General features: G+C 38.9%; 1 protein-coding gene and 1 long non-coding RNA gene across 5 annotated transcripts in view; one reads left to right on the top strand and one right to left on the bottom strand.

Annotated features, from left to right (window-relative positions):
* ATRNL1 (attractin like 1) overlaps positions 1 to 12,601 on the bottom strand; it is a 524,570-nt gene that overhangs the window by 26,596 nt on the left and 485,373 nt on the right. The window lies entirely within an intron of this gene.
* On the top strand, positions 95 to 12,258 carry LOC309532451. Of its 2 annotated transcripts, none has more exons than XR_014219864.1 (3): positions 95 to 6,165; positions 9,940 to 10,040; positions 12,014 to 12,258. It is a non-coding gene; the product is annotated as an uncharacterized lncRNA (long non-coding RNA). The 2 variants fall into 2 exon arrangements; XR_014219865.1 differs by having other exon boundaries at positions 9,940 to 10,045.

Below are 12,601 nucleotides of genomic sequence, written 5' to 3'. Positions count from 1 at the left end.
GGGCGGCTAACAACAATAAAAATAGTTCAACATTCTAAAACATTCATTATAACATTAATTAAATCAAATTAAAATCAAGATATATAAGATATATAATATATATCTTCCTTTTAATATGCTGCAGTTCTTATTTCACTGACCGTCTCAAATTCACAAAGGAGGTCATTAATATTCCTACTTGACTGCTGAATAAATGTTTATGAGTAAATGTTGAATGTTTATATATTGCATGGTTTATTTGTATTGACTTCACAGTGAATGGCAGGCTATAAATAAATAAATTTGGACCTGATCAGATTATATTTCCCCAGACGCAGCCCATCACATAGAAGGGAGCATAAGTGTTCTTGTCTTCCCTGCCTACCAAGTGCTTGCAATCCCTGTTTTTTGAGCTTTTGAAAATGGCCTATGCACCGAAAACACAATGTGCGTTGGCCAACACTATGCAGCCATCCTCTGGAAAAAATATATAAAAATCAACCAAACTATTTCAGCCTGTGTATAATGGATTTTCTGACTGTATTTGCTGCTAGGGAAATGCCCCATAGTCTACAGAGATACTTTACGTAGACCTATGGAAAGCCTAACAGAGGAATCCTATACATATCTACTGAAAAGTAATTCTCACTGAATTTAATGAGACTTGCTCTCAGGTAAGTGTATATAGATAGGATTGCAACCTAGAAGTGCTTCATTCTGTCCTTATGGGTGGCCTTCAACTAAGTTTTACAGTAGACCCAATGAAATTCGTGAACATGAATAAATTAGGTTTATTCATTTAAATAGGCTTACTCTAAGTGTAATTGTGACTATAACTTAGTTGAATTCCACCCAATATCTATAAAAGTGTATGAATGCCGTTAGAATCAAAACAAGGATGTCGTTGGCAAATAAAAAGCTTTTTGAGTGAGAGGTCAAGAGAACTTCCAACCATAACAGATTAATTCAAACAGATTACCTTAAAAAGAACAGGGAGTAAAGTCCCATTCCATTCCTGTTTCAGATTAGTAGAAAGCTTGTTTTGGTCAGCTCATTATTTGGTTAAGGATAAGGATCATGAAAATTGACTATTTTTGTATATGCCTGGTTATCATTACAGCAAAAATTTGGTATTTTGTGTCTCATATTTTAAGCTTGTCTTTTTAAAGTTTAGTTGTTAATTAAAAAATAAGTTTAATTAAGTTTTATTCCTTTAGTTATTTGTGAATAAAAATAATGTCCTTTATGACTATGTGTATGTATTCAACAAGTGTTCACCTTTAAAAAATATTCCCTGGGTGCACACCTTGATGAAATGTGCTGTGCATGCCTTTGGAGATAAAGCCAGGGTGCTAAGAAGGGTGGGTATGCTTGCCCTCATCACCTCATAATGGTCCAGACCTACAGGTATTGTTTGATCTAGCCTCACAAAGCTGAAGTAGTGCAGAATGAACTTTTCCTCCCAGGAATTAACATCATGGTTCCCAGGGCCAAGTCTAACCAGTTATTTGTCTAATATATGTTTTACATCAATGACAGCAACTAACTTTGACTGGAGACCAAAAGGACAAATAATGAACCAAACAGTGAAGCAGGCCAAAGCTCTGCTAGCCCCAATTGATTCTTAAAGACAAAACAACACTTTGTTACAACAAATGTTCCACACAGCACATTTAGCAGAGATATCCAGGGGCCACGACAGCTAAGGAGGGTGTGCTAGACAACCTTCCCTCATTCTTGTATAACTAATGCAATGAAAGATGTTTTAAACCTCAACCTCTCAGGATTGTAAAACGCACCAGTATAAAGAGATTGGTATAACTGTGCTATACAGGCTGTGCTAGCCCTGCTTCTCATTTAAAAAATCCTAAAAACAATCTAGTAAGGGTGAGGTTCTTTCTAACCTACCCCTTGCTCAATCCAAGAGTCTTCGGTTGCTCTTCTATTCCAGGAGTTTCCAATCCAGCAAGCATGTTAATGAATAACCCCCTGCAAATAGTTGTTTTCTTTTCTATAAAGAGTTATGATTGATTACTTTGTCTATTATGTTTTTCTATCAACTATTATTTATTAAGATTTTTACTAATCTCAGTTTATTACTGGTGTGCAATATCTGGCATTGCTACTAATTCCGGAAGACTCAGCCCTTTTTTTATCTACCATGTTGTCCTCCACATAGATTAGTTACATGGACACCTGGTCCAATAGTACAGCTATTATGTATTTAATTTTTCTCAAGACAGCAGTGACTTATCTCTGATTTGCTTATCCGTTTGCTTCAAAATCCCCTGAACATGTGCAAGTGAAACTTTAAATAAGATGCCCTTGCACGGATTTAAATGTCTAGCTTCAGGCATCCAAAATTGAAAATTCTGACCTCATTCACCCAATTTCCCACCCTATAAAATGGGACAAAGACTACTTAACTCAGCTCACCGGGTTGCTGAAAGGCCTAATTTAGGAATATGTTAGTGTAGTATGCAATTTTAGCACTATAGAAATTTGAAGCATTTCATAACCGTCCATTCTTTATCTACAGTTCCAACACGTCCCCCTTTTAAATAGTTATCAAATCTTTTGACTAGATAAGTGAAGCTGGTTCTTTCACATGCCACTCAGTAAAAAAGAAAAGGGGAAAAGCGTTGACTCAGTTGAGCACAAGATACACACAAAATAGTCCCTAGTGGAGCCAGCTGATGAGAGGGTCCACTGTCCCTTGTGCTGCTGCCAGTTCAAGCCTTCCTTGAGGGAGGGGAAAAGAGAGCTATATCCATAATGGCTGTAACTCGGTGTTACAGCACATACCTTGCACCGAAAAGCACCCACCCAGGTTCAATCCCTGACATCTTCAGGTTGTGCTGAGCAAGATGTCTTGACTGAAACCCCGGAGGCTGCCAGTCAATGTAAACCATACTGAACCAAATCGAACTAGATAGACCAATGGTCAGTCTCTGTATAAGGCACCTTCGTACATTCACAACTGCCTTCCTTAGTTGTGATTCTATGATGGCATATCAAGTATGGAGAAAGCCCTATCAACAACACTCTGCAACCTAATTCCTGAAGTACAAGCCTGTGTTAGGAGGGTCACTCAAACAAAGGGCTAGTTTACATGCTATCACAAGTGGTAAGTTTTTTGCTGTCACCATGGTTACTCCCAGGCAGTCTACCATAATTTTGTGGGCAGATGATGTATACACATTCTAAGGAGCAATATGGAAGCAGCCAAAGAGGCAATTGCTACCACATTGCTAAGCATAATTTAACTATGTGATTAGATGGTTGCAATCCTTCCACATACAGCCAAACGTATCATCACATAACAATTTCCCCCTCCAACTGAAGTTTTATGGGCTACATTTCAGAAACTGACAGTATCATTTGGGGAGGGGCCGAAGCATTATTGAGCAAACTATCAAAAATGAATAAAATATAAAGAGCTTACCTCTTAGATCATTTCCAAGCATATAAACTTTTATCATACTTTTGAAAAAGTGTCAAACCACTTGAAGGAGCACTTAAAAATTATGACTTATGAAAAACTGCTTTTACAGGTAATAGGAGCTCTGTAAAAGTCCTTCAGAAAATGGAGTTGCCTCCACTTTCAACAAAGAAAAAGGTATAAAATTTGTGACAAATGGGAGTAGCTAGGACAGAATCATGGCCTTGACATTCAATCAAAGGCTTCTGAGATGGTTAAATAGTTCTGACAAGAGATCACATGTTTATGTGATAATAATTGTTCCCATGTTCACCTGCTATGAATGATATAGTGCCTATCAGAGTGATATGGGTGTGATAATAAATAAAAAATCAGAGTCAAAATAAAAACAGACAAGACAGTTTCTATATAGTGTTGTTTTCCAGCCAAGATTGCCCTTAATGTTTTTTAAAAACTGTTCCATTGTGAGACAAATCCTGGATTGTTTTGCTGTTTGAATACACAATTCTGTTATTGTTCACTCTATGCGCCTCCTCTAAGGCTCCCTCTGTACACAGTGAGCCACATGGGAATTGCTTCCTATGAGATTATCCCAGGCATGGACAACATTCTGCCTCCAAATATTATTGGACTGCTTTTCCTATGGCCAATGGTCCAGCCACACCTGGAGGGCACTATATTGGCTACTCCGTCTATCACATGTGTCTGAGGTATGTGTATTGGTGGGCAGGGCCAGCCACAATTGTAGAATGCTGGTCTCATAAGACCAACTGAGGTTTGCAGACTACCCGAAGGCAAGGGCCAGAGCTCAGTGGTAAAGTATCTGCCTTGCATGCAGAAGGTCCCAAGTTCAATCCCTGGCATCTCAAGGTAGAAACCCTGGAGAGCTGCTGCCAGTCAGTGTAGACAAAATTCAGGATGGACCAATAGCTTGTCTCCATATAAGGTAGCTTCCTATGTTTCTGTCTTGTAGCAAAAGCAGCAGAGTCATGTGGTACCATATAGAATTATTAAGTCGTAAGCTTTTGCTGGCTAGAATCCACTTCATTAGTGGATCTCTAAGCCTAAGCCATATTAAATGTATTATTCTTGGTTAGATTTGTTGCAGCAGACCAACACATCTACCCTTCTGGAAATTAGTACACGGTCTAGTACAGGCTTCCTTAACCGCAGCCCTCTAGATGTTTTTTTGGCCTACAACTCCCATGATCCCTAGCTAGCAGGACCAGTGGTCAGGGATGGTGGGAATTGTAGTCTCAAAACATCTGAAGGGCCGAGGTTGAGGAAGCCTGGTCTAGTATCTGCAGAGTTACATAAGAACCTATCTTATCTATCATCCTCTTCTCGCAATGGCTACCAGATGCCTGTAGGAAGCTACAGTTGCCTGTAGGAAGCTCATTTGCAGGACCTGTGTTTCCTAGTAACTGGTATTCAGAGGCATACTGCCTTTGACAATGGAAGTTAACATAGCCATCATGGCTAGTTGTCATGTGATAACTCTGTGGGCAAGTGGCTTCCACAGTGCTTAGTATGTGTGAAAGGGGATTAAAATTCCACTCTACAGACTGCCATATATTAAAGGGCACCTGCTTGTGGCAATGTGGGCACATTCCCAGCAACAATTGTGTTACAGTTTGTTGGCAACACCAAAACAAGCAGCCAGCACCACCAAACTCCAAATTACCCAGGAGTAAGTCCCATGAATTGGACTGGATTATCATCTGTGTATACAATATATATAATATTTCAGTCCAGTAGGACAGCATCTCATGCAGTTTTACATATTTAATATTCACAGCTTTGACTGCCATTTGTGCAACATTTAAGGTGATATTATATTAAGATAATCAAAAACAATTTCCCGTGTGAATAACAAGAAGAGATGCCTCTCTTCAGGGGCTACTTGAGGACCTTACATGTGTGTCCACAGTACTACAAAAGCTTGTACAAGTTCTTGCATTATCAAACAGGTTTGATAGCAGTTACCGTGTTTTTGGTTGCTCAAGAAGTTGCACAAGCGCAATAACATCTTGAAACTTAGTTTCACTTTTCTCATGCTACTATGTGTGTCTGTTGGAAGGTTTTAAACAGAATTTCCATGAGTGCAAGACAGGTTATGCATGCAGAAGGGGACCTTTAGATTCCTCCCAACTCAGATAGCTTCACTGTTCCAGATAATTTTGCTTCTCTATATAATATAGTGTATGGGTGTCAAATAAATTGTATTCACTGTGTCACATCGGAAACCTTGGAAACTGCTACAGGATGAGTGGCGTGTACTCAACTCCTTTATCTCAGGAAAGTTTAAGACTGCAATAATTCCATGGAATTTTAATGTGAATATATAAACAAAAGTATTAATAGGGTAAATACCTAGTAATTTCGCCTTTCTAAATCTTTAAGCCTCTTAAATGTAATTATCAAGTAATCTACAGAAGCATGTAATTAATGTGTGGATGCATGTTACTGTACTATGTAAGAAAATCCTATGTATTTACTATATGATTGTATTCAAATTTCAGCACGTACCAGGAAAACAAAAGTTTCTTCAAAGAAAAAAGAGTATCAGCCTACACTAAGAATATATTCTATTACTTTGCTTTTAAGGAAATATCTCTGAAGAATGTCAAGCACAATAAAGACATATTCCCCTAACATGAAAGCTCACAGAATGCTTACAGTACAATCCTAGATATGTCAACTAAAAATTAAGTCCACAGAGTTCAATGGTCTCAGGTAAGTATGTACAGGAATAGACCCTTACAAAACCAAATGATGGCATTGTGGTCTCTTAGGAATGTTCATGTAACATGCAGTTATGCCCTTACAAGCAGAGCTGGCAACCCTTGGTGGACTGCACACACAGAGGAAACTGCAAGTCAGCATGCTCCTACTGCTCTAGGTTGACATTTAACAGAAAATACCAATAAACATATACACACACACTAAAATCAGAAATACTATGCTTTGGGTTTGGAATATTTAAGAGCCCAAATTAATCCCAACACACAAAATTCAAGAGAAAGTTCTCATTTGAATGAAAGAAGGGGCATTTCCTCCTCTTGCAACCTTTCCCCTCTGGATTGCACACAGTCCATCTGGAGTTTTAAGACAGTTTTAAGGAACCTATTTATTAAGTGTTAAGCCAATTTTCTCCATGCAGTCATTGCCTGTCCCTCCAAGTTTGAGAAATCTGATATTTCAGACAACACAAGAATCAAAAACTTGGTAATGGCAGTAGGGTGAGGGAGGCAGATCAGAAATAGAATATAGATTAAGAAGCAATATCAGGGAAATTTTCCCCATGGTGCACATTTCTCATGCAGCTGAATGTATATGATATCTGAGGAACAATTTCCTTAACAATATTTTTACTGCTTCTCTCTACCATTGTTTTTGCTCTTGCTGCTGTTGTACCTGTCATCAAAAACATACCTCCAACTTCACAACTTTTTGTCTCCTAGATTTTTTTTACTGTGTCACTCGCCAACTCACCAGCTTATTTCCATAGATTTAAGCTAAGGAGGATGCTTGATTAGCAAACATCTTTCACCAAAAGAATAATCATCGCTATGACATCGCCGCTCTGCTTTCACCGAGTGCCTCAGATTATACATCTGCCTTCCTAGGAAGTATCATTTGTCCCTGTAGCATGACTCTGAGGCTCTTGACAAGTGACTGTTCAACGAAAACAAAAATCTTTTGTGAAATATTTATATGCACATTCCCTTTTATCCACCTATCCCTAGTACACATTCCAGAATAAGAAAAACCTGCTGTTTAAAAGGATTATGGTGGCTGCAAATTCACTTACGAACATATATTCACCTATAACTTAGCTTCCATGTACACACACAGTTTTCCATGGTTACTCAGTTGTGGCTTACTTCACCTACAGGTTGTAAGCCATAGTGAAGCTCAGGACATTGTGGTGACACTGCCCATCTACTGCATACACACACTCCCTGCTTTACATATATGCTTTAATTTAATAGAGAGAGTGGCACATATTAAAAGTGATAAGACTGTACTGGTGTGGGGAGGATGGCTGGAGAGGGGCATGTGTAAGGAAGACATCCATTTTGGGCATGTGTCTATATCATTCTGAGACAACATGTAACAGCTCAATCCTAACCATGCCTACTAAGAAATAAATCCTGTGGAATTCAATAGATATGTGGAGCTAGGACTGCAGTCTAAAGACAAACTTAAAACAGAAGAAAGTCTCACATTTATACGTAAACATGCCTAGGGGTTGGCGCCTTTGTTAAAATAAATAAATTTAATCATTAGATTTTACAGCCAGAGCAATACTAACACATCAGTGTCACTCCAGAAACCAGATGAGATCATTTGGAACCCCAGAATCATGGGGGAACTTTGGGTAGGGATAATTTCATTAGTATTGCTTTAGAAGCATGTGAATGACATCCAGTTATACAGTGTGAGTCTTTTAAAAGAGGCCCCATGGAACATGTGCACTCTGTATCCATGGGGCCTCTTTTAAAGGACTCACCCTGTATATTCCCTCCTCCCGAGGACTTTAAATAATTTCATAAAGTTCCCAATAGATGAGCCAGAATCCCCCCATTTTGTAGGCTGTGTAACTGGGGCAGCCTTTGGTACTTTTGAGAGATAAGGATATGCAAATTTTATGGAGTGTCTTACTGGACCACTGAAGTTTGATTATCTAGATGAACAGTTTCCCAAACTTGGGTCGCCAAATGTTTTTGGACTACACTTCCCATCATCCCTAACCACTGGTCCTGCTAGTTAGGGATGATGGGACTTGTAGTCCAACAACAGCTAGAGACCAAAGTTTAGGAAACTCTGGACTATAAGCTGCTATGTTCCTCCCCAGAATGTTCCATTCTGAAGGGATGGGGGGCAGAAGTGAACAGGAGCTGCCATTTTGTTCTCAAAATACCCTTTGGAATGAAGCATTTGAAGAAAGCATAGTGGCCTTTAGCAAATTGGAGCTTAGCTCCAATAGGTCTCACCCTTCCAGATTCCTCCTAAAAATAAAAAAGGGAATCGGTTTTGCAACCTCTTTCACCCTCACCCACCAAATTCAGGCTGAAGTTTGGAACTGCCAGAAGTTTGGCTCAATAGTATAGCAAAGATACTTCGCTGTAACTGAATTGTTTAAAAAATTCCACCAGCTACTGGGAGACATGAGGCATTCCAATATACATTCAGCATGGATGCAAAATAAGTATACTTCATGCAAACACAATCTATTTTTAATGATAATATTATGTTATACAAAAAAATGGCTTGAGACATATGCTACTAGCAGTTGTGAAAGCATTATTTGCCTAATTCATTTTTTATTTGGAACATAAACCTCCCAATAAATCTACACTATATAGCCCTATACATAAGCAAGAAAATATATGCATTAAGAAAAAAATGCATATGGTAGTTTTCCTTAACAGTGAATTACATCTGCAGATTCCAGTACTTTCCTCTGAAAAGGGATAAAAAGTACATAAAGCTTTATAAAATATTAATTTTCTTATAGTAATGGAAATTTCTTGAGGCCTGGCTATTCCCAGAAAAACTAGCAATTTTCTGTTATTTCCCCCAGGAAATAGGCCATAATTTGCTGCATTTCTTGAATACAATTATTTAATATGTTGGAAGATAGAATTTGTTAATGATGTGAGTACTTTGCATTCCGGCACCGAATAATTATAGAAATTGTGTCACATGACTGCTATTGTGAAGTCTGAATTTCTTAAATGCTCTTTTTCTTCAAAGATAAATATTATTTGAGTCCTTTTCACAAGTTCTAAGTCTTAGCTAAGCATTTCAGCTGATACAATAAGATACTGAGGGGGCATTGTAAAGAATCCCACATACTTTTCTCAGAGACACATGCAGGAAAATAACGTTTGCAGTATTTTTCTTCATGGAGGCTACTTTAAGAATAAATGACCTTTCTGTTCAAAACTAATAGCAAACAAAATTGGTCCCAATTGTGTGCCGAACAAAAGAAACGAGAAGTAGTACAGTAGCTTCAATCAGATGCATTTTTCTCCATTTCAGCCTCACTGGTCCGTGAGCAGCAGGGAAGCATTAAAACATAATCAGGGTTTATAACAAAGGCACACAACTGTGGAGAAAATCACAAACCCACTCTTTAATTTGTAACAGGTCAGGTCAAGAATAAAGTGTGGCATTCATATTTTGGATCACCAAAGCTAATGTGCTTTAAACTGGGTTCCAGAAACATGATCGGATGCTTTCTTTCTTTCTTTTTTAACAGTACAGAGATTCTGGCAGTATTCCTAACAGGAAAATGTCTCTCTCACTCCCCTTCCCCCTCTCAACATCTGACAGATCAGCTCTACAGTTAAAGCACAACAGGTGTATGCATTTGAAGTACTATCCAGATAGATTAGGATGCACTGTTAGCAAAGTCTATTGCAAAAGAAAATCTTCTAAGACTTTTTTTATTGGGGGTCTGATTACTTGATGATTCATTCGGCAACCCATGATTTTCTGGTTCTCAGGAATGGTTAGAAAAACCAAGTGAAATCGATGAGACCCCTTTTCATTCCTGATCTTTAGAATGGGAAGTTTGATTGCAACTTGAAAATGGTACCTTCTTCAGGTATGGTAGGTAAAAGCAAAGTAAATGACTTTCTCATCATAGCTCCCCAGCTATAGAATGCCTTTCCAGTGGAGATCTGCCCAGCAAAATGTTTTTGTTCACCTAGGAATTTTAACTTGTGCACATTTTAATTACCGTATTTTTCGCTCTATAAGACGCACATTTCCCCTCCTAAAAAGTAAGGGGAAATGTGTGTGGGTCTTATGGAGCAAATGCAGGCTCCATGGCTTCAGCGAAAGCAACGCAAAGCCTCCGGAGCGCAGCGAGAGCGCTCCCACTGCACTCCGGAGGTTTCGGGCGGCTATCCCTGAAGCCAGGAGAGCAAGAGGGGTCAGTGCGCACCGACCCCTCTTGCTCTCCTGGCTTCTCTGCGCTGGAGAGGCACTGCGCAGCTTTCCCTCTCTGTGCAGCGCCCCCTCAGCGAAGCGGGAGGAGAAATGGAAGGGGCTCCATTTCTCCTCCTGCTTTGCTGGAGAGGCGCTGCGCAGAGAGGGAGAGAATATTTTTTTTCTTGTTCTCCTCTAAAACTAGGTGTGTCTTATGGTCGGGTGCGTCTTCTAGAGCGAAAAATATGGTACTAATGTTTTATCTGTAGTTTGTGTTTATGTTGTGATGTAATGAACTGTGCAGTGACCTGAAATTCTAAATAGAATAAAGGATGGTATAAAAAGCTTATAAATGAATAAATAATACCCCACCCCTATAAGAGAAAGTAAATTGAATAAAATGGGACTGTAATAATTGTATCATCCGTGAAAGTACAATACAGTGGGCATTACTATGGCATCTCTAGAAGATTTGGGTTTCCAAATCTTACTTTTATTTTCTATAATTGGTTGAAAGCAGATGTTAAAATAGGGGTGCCAGATGATACCTAATATAGTGCTATATTATCCAGCAATGCCTGTCCCTTGGCCAAGATAGTTTTATATTTACTCAGAAGTCTAAATGATCAAAGAACCTCTACAGTTTTAATTATATTATTTCTTATTGTTCCTTGGTTAAGTACAGCAGTGCATCACTGATGAACTGTGGTTTAATTTTGCTTAACTAGTCATTTCCTGATCTTTAATTAGATTTCTATCATGATTTATTAATCTTTTTATTACAAAGTAGCACTGTTTTACACTAAAAGAATGAAAGGAAGTCATTAATTAAATTAATTATTGAGGGAGCAGGAATCGATCTATTATGGGGCAATTAGTGGACAGTTCATTAGTTGTGCTGGATAGAAAACCAGGGTCAGAAGATACAAGTAAGAAACTTCTAATTAAAGGCACTGTGGCCCAGAAAAGACTTAACAACACTTTGCCATTTTAACAAACACATTGTGTGATAAAAGAGAATTGGACAGCAGAGGAAAAATTGGTATGCAATAGGTCAGAAATTGGTAAATTTTCTCTAAAAATAAATAGATGGACAACAGATGGAATTACCAAACTAAACTCAATATAAAAGCAACCCTGATCTCTTTCTAGTTTATGTTGTATAGTTTATGTTGTTTATGTTGGAAGGTGCTCCAGAAGGTCATAACCACAGCCCAAAGGATTATTGGTCATCCTCTCCCATCTTTGGAAGAACTGTACGGTTCCCGTTGTCTTAGGAAAGCAAATAACATCCTGCAGGATTCATCTCACCCGGGACACTGTCTGTTTGCACTACTGCCTTCTGGCAGAAGATATAGAAACATCAAGTCAAAGACAAATAGACTGAAAAACAGTTTCTATCCAAGAGCTGTGGCCCTTTTGAATGCTGTAACTCGTTAGTGTGACCTGGGAGTTTGATGGGTGTGGTGTGGGTGTGGCTGGAATGTGGTTTGTTTGGTTGTTGTTGTTGTCTTGCTTTTGTTGTTTTAAGGGATGGCATCCAATTTCGTTGCACTTTGTGCAATGTTGCACTTGTGTAATGACAATAAAGAATCTATCTATATGATCCACTTCAAAATGGAACTCCTGCCTGGCTCTAACCATCAGTATGAGGAGGAGAGGCTGTAGGGTGGTTCTCCCACACCCTGCTTGAAAGACCACTCGGATCCAACAGCATTGGTTAAAGGGAACTGCACGCTGGCTCCATCCATCAACCGGAGGAGTAAGAGCTGTTTAATTGTCATGTGTGTTGCTTTCTATTATTGCAATGTGTTAGAACAGTGACTTCAAAATGTGAAACAACAAATGGCTGATTTGTTATGCATGCAAACTTTCTCTGATATAATTATGGAGTTTTGGAATATCCATATTTTGAAAATCATCCACTACACAGTCTTACAGTTGCCCCAAGTACATGTAGAAGCTGATGAGCCGGGATGTCCAAGTCAACGACTGATCTTATGGAAGCCCTGCCCCCACCACTTACTTAACACTTAATTTTATTTACGGCTATTAGCCCATAAAATATGTACAAACCTAAAAGGGCAGAGGCATAAAGACCGATATATTCGGCACCAGAAAGAGAACACCACGATGCAAGGGTGGGACATTGAGGCGAGCCAAATAACAGCTTGGGGCCCGGAGAGCTCCAAGGGACGGATCGCAGAAAAAGGAAAACTGAAAACGAGATCCGAC

The sequence above is a fragment of the Podarcis vaucheri genome (assembly GCF_965113315.1).
Source record: "Podarcis vaucheri genome assembly, chromosome: 5".
Lineage (NCBI taxonomy): Eukaryota > Metazoa > Chordata > Lepidosauria > Squamata > Lacertidae > Podarcis > Podarcis vaucheri.
The sequence above is the reverse complement of the archived record's forward strand: the minus strand, read 5'-3'. Positions and strand labels throughout refer to the sequence as shown.